An 8,375-nucleotide genomic window follows, 5' to 3' on the forward strand; every position below is an offset into this window, starting at 1 on the left:
ACAAGACTATCTTTATATATCTGAGACATGAAAAAAACTTTTTAAAAATATAATGTGGTGTTTGTACCACTTCCACGAGAATCTCCTATACGCTTACACTATTGTGTATATTATTTAAAAATATTTCCTTATCCATATGAACAATGATATTTGTGTTGAAACTACAATATAGACCTTCTTACTTCTTCAGTTCCCTTTATCATTTATGTAATGCTATGCTGATTACACATTTATTCCAAAGGCTGTGTCATCCACCATGAATACCAGTTCCCAATGACTTTCTCAAAAGTTGTTACTGTGCTTTCTTAATAATTATTTCATATGCATGCCTTACTCATCCAAGTGAATCAAAGGTTGACAGATATTATCTTGAGTATACAGTATTTTTAAGGTAAATGTGATTGATATGAATGTCCCATCCATATCTTCTAGTTAATTACTACATATTGTTTTTAATTTGTATTGATTTTTGCAGGCCTTCCTGACTACCAACAGCCAGCACCTGTGACTCTTTGTAAAGAGTTTACTCTTGTAGAAGAAAAATGCACCAACAATGTGAATGAAAAACCAAAAATTCTAGGAAATAGATCTCTTTCTCCATCAACACAACTAATGAGTGACATAAACTGGTGTACAATTCATTACTTTTCCAGGAGAATGAATCTGAGATGTATGATCTACTTTACCTCCCAAATATAACTTCCTTGATAATATGCTTTTTGCTGAATTTTTCCCTTCTTACCTTAATTCCTCACTTTCCTATCATTATTTTCCTGAATAAACTACTAGCACTTAGATTCTTGTCTCAGGTTCTGGTTTTTGTGAAACCATAGTAAGACAGTACCATATGTGATCCTGGGAAGCAAAGCCTCAGGATTAGGTTCTAGAATTTGATCACTTTGGGGTCAGGTATTTTATTTTAAAAATGACCATGTTATTAAAGGCAAGGAGGTGGTAATAAACTCTGGCATGATGATCTGAGACAGTGTAGATAAAAGAGGACACATTGCTTTACTCAGAATCTCTAACATTGGTGGTCTGCAGGGAGAAATAAAGTTGTAAAGAGGATAGAGCTTTTTGTTGTTAACTGTCATTGAGTTCTTGAAAAGAAAAAAAAAAAAAAAAAACAGCAACTACTGACCAAATATGAACTCAGAGCTCAGAGGCTCTGTAAGTTCTCAAAGTCATAGGCTCTGTAGCAAGGAGACCCTCATCTCCTGCAGCTGGAGGGAAATCTGCACAGAAAAATGCCTAAAATCTGATTATGGGAAAAAAATAGAAAAAATGCATTTCTGGACCAATACATCTTCTACAGAAAAGCAGTGGTCTTGATAGGGAAGGAGTGGTATCTGAAATAGAGACATCTCAGCGACTGCAATTGAGAATCTTGAACACCTCGGTTTCCATGACCTCTCTGGGCTGTCATAAGTGGCTTTCTTTCTCATGCTAGAGGATATCAAATTACCTTTGATTGAAGACTTCAAAAAAGCAATATCTGAAGCAATTACTTGTCTTCCTCTAGATCTGACTTCAACCCTCATCACTGTTACTTCTGGAGCAATGATTAGTGCCAAATCAACCACAGAATGACATGGACACGTTAACCAAGGCTTCAGATTCATTAGGAATGAAGATCTAGGTTACACTATATGACAAGAAACAGACGTTAACACCCGACTTTAAGAGGAGGAATATCTAGAATATGTGACGGCAAAGGTGGAAGATAGTAAATATCAGTTGTATCCCCAGGACCAAAAGAGCAAAATTTTCTATAGCTTATTCTACTAAATCTCCTAATGTACATCTATTTTTTCACAGAATTTCAATAACCATCACCTTGAAAAAAATCAATCAGATAGAAAGAACTTAATATGGGCTATGAATGCATCTGTGTAGTTTGAGGATTCTATATGTTCACTTTAAACCTCATTTCCATGTACATCAGCTCAATTTCCAATTGCCAGCAACCGCATCTTTGTCAGAAGGAGTATCAGTCAGAGTTCAACTATAGAAGCATATATATGTATACATTTATGTGTGTGTGTATGTGTATGTGTGTATAATTAGCATTGACTTAGCTCACACAATTCCAGGAGTTGGCCAAGCAAGTCTGAAATGTACAGGGAAGGCAAATTCAGCAAGGGAGAACGTGGCAGGCTGGAACACATGAGTGGGGTCAAAGCTCTTGCATAAAGGCAGCATTTCTTCTCTTTCAGGGAAGTTTTAGGCTCACAGGTAAAGCCTTCCAACAGATTTAGTCAGGATCAGCCTGATTATCCAGGATAATCTTTACTTAAAGTCAACTAAGAGTCTGTTAAATTATATCTGGAGAATCCCTTAACAGCAGTACTTATATTCATATTTGACTAAATAACTGGGAACTGTAGTCTAGTAAAGTCAACACATTAAAAAAAAATGACATAGGAGTTTTTCTGGTAGAAAGAGATCAGTCTCTCTATGCATGGGGCCAGGCTGGCAAAGCCAGATGGATAACTAGTCTCTCTCAAAGAGCACTCAAACAATAATCAATCAGCCTTCTAGCCCAATAGGTGGAATAACTCTAAAGTCAATATTCTGTATTGGCTCTCAGAGATCCTGAGTGGGATAAAGTTCCAGCTGCCTAGTGTGGTATTTGCTTGATAATTTACTGTCCCTGTCCTCTTTATATTTCCTATTATTCTACTGACTTTTCCTATGGTCATCTTCTAAATAAACAACTTTCTCTGGAAACCTTGACTCCAGGTGTCCTCTAAGGGAAGATAAACTAAGACAAAAGTAATACATTACAATATTGCTTAAGCACCATCAAGAAAATATTAACATGTTTATTTTAAAATTTTATATAATTATATTTAATTATTGGTATCATTCTTAAATGAAAAGGTAGTTCAGCTATATAGAAATATCAAATAGATATTCTTAAAAAAATTTTAAATCTGAGTGATGTAAATTTTGAAGGCAAAAAATATTTCTTCTTTTTCTTTTCATGATTAAATTAGTGATATGGGTGTACATATGTTGAACATCATTGATTTTTCAAGCTGCTATGCCCTGAATACATATGAGGAAAAGAGAAGGTCTTGAAAGTTAAGCAGGATTTTTTACTGCAAATGCCACGTTTACATATTTACATGGGCAATTCAATTATAAATTGTTGCCATTTATTTACATATTTTTTAACTATCTGAAATATTGAGTTAGAAAGAGTAGAATGAGAAGATGAGCAAAGGGATCGGTAATTTGATTTTGCTAGCTTGTAGAAATTGGTTTAATTTTCTATTAATAAGCAAAGATATCCTCTAAAATACTTGCAAATAACTGATATTATTTTTCCTCTTTCAATAAGCAATTGTAGTCTTTAATGCAGATTTCATTTCAATAGCTTAAGTGTTCTTTTACTAAAAGCATTTTTAAGTTGCTGAAGATTTTATTGCATTATGAATACACATTTTTATTCCCTTCAACTTGAAATCTAGGCTACCTTCTCCAAAAATTGCCCTCATCCTTAATCTACTGCTTTTGGTAAAATGTAATTTACTGCTCTGTATAAACTGAGGATTATAGAAAAATTCAAGACATCTTCTTAACTGTACTCTCATTATTTTGTCTGCTAAAGTAAAACTAAACCAGTATGACTAAAGGTGAGGATATTAAAATAGTCATGTTCAAGATTATTAAAGTATTTGGAGTAAAATGTAGCAATTTTCCTGCATTACCTTAGTAAATTATGGGTTGTTTAATGGGCTGTTTCAAAGTAGAAAATGAAACTTACTTCTTGGAGCAATTTAATTTGTTCAATAGATTAGCATGCTTCATGATATTGTCTTTAGGGGGAAAAAAAGTATATTACAAAGAGAAAAGGTACCATAAACCATTATTACAGATTTTTAAAGACTTTTAAAAAGCAACTCTACAGCCTATGAACCCTATGCAAATGTTCACGTAGCTATGTATTTTTTATTAGAACATCTGCTTTCTGAAAATTATAACTTATGTTTGAAAATAATTCAATGGAATACTGGGTCTGAGAATCTTAAGGACAAGTGTGAAATTGTTTTATCTTCATATTCTGAGAGCTCTGGACAGCTGATCGAGACAATGTAGAGAGCATCTGCTCTACGGGTAACTCATGGGATACTTGTCAAATTGATTGTGCTCAGAAACAATTGAGACACAAAAGAAAGAGAGCTTCTAATCACTTTGCATTTAAAATGTTGCTCAAACCTAGAAACTGCAATTTAGAATTAAATAGATTGAGCATTGAAGAATTTTTAATTAACAGATTATTCCAGTAATTCATATATTTCTCACCAGGTGACTGAAATGAATTTCCACCCAGGTTTTGTTTCCATATGTCACAAAATTTCTGACAAAATAAGCAACACATTGATGTACTAATTTTGTGATTAATTTTATAAGCACACTGCCATACCAAGGACAGGAAAATAAAAGTCATTCTACTAGATGATATTCTCCTTTTAAAAGTTCATTGTCAATGATACTATTTTTTTTCTGTATGATAGCACTATTTTCAGTTGTTAAAAATCATGGATGCTTTAAAAGGTAATTGATGGTTTCAGTGAAAAATACAAGTCATTTAGGCAGTATAAAGTTATTGATAAAGGAAAGAATATTGCTTTTCTCCAAGTACATGTATATTTTGTCAGGATATACCATTGCCCGTACTTTCTTCCATTGATTCGAACTCTTTCTTGACATACGTGTTTGAAAATAAAAGTCCATAGCTATTAGAAGGAACCTAAAGAGTGCTAGAATGTTACAGATTCTTGTTTTTATTATTATTAGTTATGATCAATATATTTCTCCCTTCGATTTCTATTCACACAGTTTAAGTTGTTACCATCGGCAATAAGAAAAAATGACAGAGACCCAGAATATGCCATTGTGGCCTAAAAACTATTTTGAGCTGAAGACATTTGAGAATGAGCAGATGCAGAAAGAGATTTTGTCTGACCCTTGCCCCCACCCCTAGAACATCTGCCTAAAAACAGAAACTATCAGAAAAAAATTTCAACTGCCACAACAGGGTGATTATGGTTGACAAAAATATGTTTAAAAATAACTAGAAGAAAGGAATTGAAATGCTCCTACCAGAACGAAATGGTAAATGCTTGAGGTGACGGACAACCCAATTACCCTACTTTGATCATTACACATTGCATGCTTGTAACAGAACATCACATGTATCCCATAAATATATACAACAATTATGTACCCATAATAATCTAAAATAAGAATATTACATTCAACTCTCTTAAATTTTCCTTCAATGGAGGCTTCCTGTACTCGGCCTGAGGAAGTTCACTCCCATCACTGATGAGAGCTGGCACTCTGATGAGAAGTAGCATAAATAAACATGATCACAAGAGTCATACTTTCCATCTACTCTCCCAAAGACCCTAATTTTTTTCCTAAAATTGTTTGTTGTTCTATAACTTCTCCTTTCCTCTTTCTCCTTCCCCTTTTAAGATATTATGCAAATTAAATTCTAGTTACTTCTTTCAGTTACCATCTTTGCAAGCTCCTACAAACATATATGAGTAAACTTTGTTCCTTCTCCTGTTAATCTGTCTTCTGTCAGTTTAATTCTCAGACTTCAAAGACAAAACCTAAGGGAGTAGAAGAATGTTTTCCCTCCCCAGTGATGACATTGACAACAAAATAATTAATCCTATATAAAATTAAAAATCCTATATAAAATATAAAAGCTTCTTTTTTTTCATTTTTCTCTCCACTTCATGTTCCTTCTAGTCTCTCAATTAAATATGCTTACAGACTAAACTCTTTTATCTTTTTTCTGTACACTTTGCTTGCTCCCTCATCATCCTAAAATCTGTCATAGTAATAATATCAAGTATTATAAATTATGAATTTAGTGACATCTTGTAAGAGCTTTCATTTCATACACATCAACTGCAGTTAAATGAAGTACTTTGCAGGAGTGTGTTTCCATGGATTGCTGAAGCAAAAACATCCAGGGTCCAAACATGAAAATGATGAGGATGGAGGAAAATGTCAATGAAGTTTACTTGCATTCTCCTTTGGCTTTATTCTCATCTTTCCACAAACTTGAATGACTTAAAAGTATTTTACAGACACTTGGATTTGCATTTATAGTTTTTGTGTATGCACCCAAGGTGATATGCTCAATTTTAGGGCCAGAGCTGCAGCAAATGATTTCTAAAACATCATCAGACATTTCCGAATAAACACAATATTTTCAACAGTATTCTATGCTTCATTGCTTTAGTACTGAGTTTTTATTCTCTCATAATATACCTCATCATTAATATATGTAACAAGAGGATTGTCATCATATTTCACTTAATCAATCCTTTAGATTTATGAAAATAATTTTTCCCCTATCACTATCTAATCTATACTTGTAATGCCTGTGCAGTATTCATTGTCACATCATTGATGCTACAACCCAGGATATCATAGGATACAATTATCTCAGAATTTCTTTGCAAATTTATACCCCATTTCTTCTGAATAAAGAAAATAGCACGCATTGACAGTATGGTTAAAGTTGTTGTACTTATTACTTAAAGGTACCCTCTTTATTCTTTCTTCATTTTTTGTGTGTCCAGGTATGATATTAACTAGTCAGGATACTTCTGTGGTGGGGGGGGCACTTTTTTTGCCGTCATTACACACCACACATTATTTTGCTAGCCTTTGTTTTTCAAAGTGAGACATATAAATATTGGAAACAACAGTTAAATTGGTTTTTCATAAAAGTTGATTAGCAGTGAATGAGTAAGACAAGCCTCAAAAGAACTTAGTAGGGAAATAACAGCACCATTGAAACATTTTCAATAGGAGGAGTCAAAATATCATATAACTTGAATCTTAAAGTGATCATTTAGAATGATGTTTTAAAATTTTTTAAATTGACACATAATTATACATATTTTGGGGATACAGGATGGTGTTGGGATACATGCATACATTGTGGAATGATCAAATCAGGTTAATTAGCATATCCCTCACCTAGAACACTTGTCATTTCTTTGTGGTAAAAACATAAAATTCTCTCTTCTAGCTACTTTGAAATATATAACACATTATTCTTAACTATAGTGCACTTGTTGTTCTATAGAACACCAAAATTCATTGCTCCTAGCCAACTGTAACTTTGTATCCATTGACCAACCTCTTTGCATCACCCATCCTACAGTTCCCAGCCTCTGGTAACCACTATTATACCTTCTACTTCTATAAGATTAACTTTTTAAGATCTAGAATGAGTGAGATCATGTGATCTTCATCCTTTTTTTCTTGAACATAATGTTCTGTAGGTTCATCCACGTTGTTGCAAATAACAGAATTTAATTTGTTTTTTATAAGTGGATAGTATTCCATTGTGTGTATATACAACTTCTTTATATCCATTTAATAATTGATGGATAATTAGGTTGATTCCATATCTTGGCTACTGTTAATTGTGTTGCAATAATCACAGAACTGCAGATATCTCTTCAACATACTGGTTTCAGTTCCTTTGGATATATACTCACTACTGGGATTGTTGGATCATATGGTAGTTCTATTTTTAATTTTTTGAGGTATCTCCCTACTGTTGTTCACAATGACTATACTACTTTACACTCCCAATAACAACATATGCATACCATTTTTTTCTAGTTTTCTAGGCTGCTCTTTATTAGAAAAGAAATGATTTGCGGGATGCCTTTTGTTAACAGGGAAAGTCCACCAAGGACTCTTTTATCCTCACTATCTGCCTAAATAATTATTTAACAGCTTCTGCATCATGTCTTTCCTTTATAAATTACCCAGTCTCGGATATTTCTTCATAGCAGAATGAGAATCGACTAACACAATCACATTAAGAGAATCAAATACAAAAACCATATGACCATCTGAGTGATGCAAAAAAAAAAAAAAAATTGATAAAACTCAGTGTCTCTTCATGATAAAAATTCTAAACAAATTAGGAATAGAGGAAACAAACCTGGACCCTCTAAAGGCTATAGGTGACAAACCCACAGCTAACATCACACCAACTAGGGGAAAGTTGAAAGTTTTTCCACTAAAATCTGAAACAAACAAGGATGCCCAGTGCTATGATTTGAATATGTGTCCTCTTCAAAATTCATGTTGAAATTTAATTGTCAAAGTGGTGGCATTAAGAGGTGAGACCTTTAGGAGATGATTGCATCATGAGGGCTCTGCCTTCATGAATGCAAAAATATGTTCATGAGTTGGTGGGTTAATGGGTTATCATCATAGTGGGACTCTTGGCTTTACAAAGTGAAAGGAAGACCTGAGCAAGCAAGTTAGCATACTCAGCCACCACCTTGGAACTCTGTAGAGAGTCTTCACCAACA

Source organism: Macaca mulatta, chromosome 12 (assembly GCF_049350105.2).
Source record: "Macaca mulatta isolate MMU2019108-1 chromosome 12, T2T-MMU8v2.0, whole genome shotgun sequence".
Lineage (NCBI taxonomy): Eukaryota > Metazoa > Chordata > Mammalia > Primates > Cercopithecidae > Macaca > Macaca mulatta.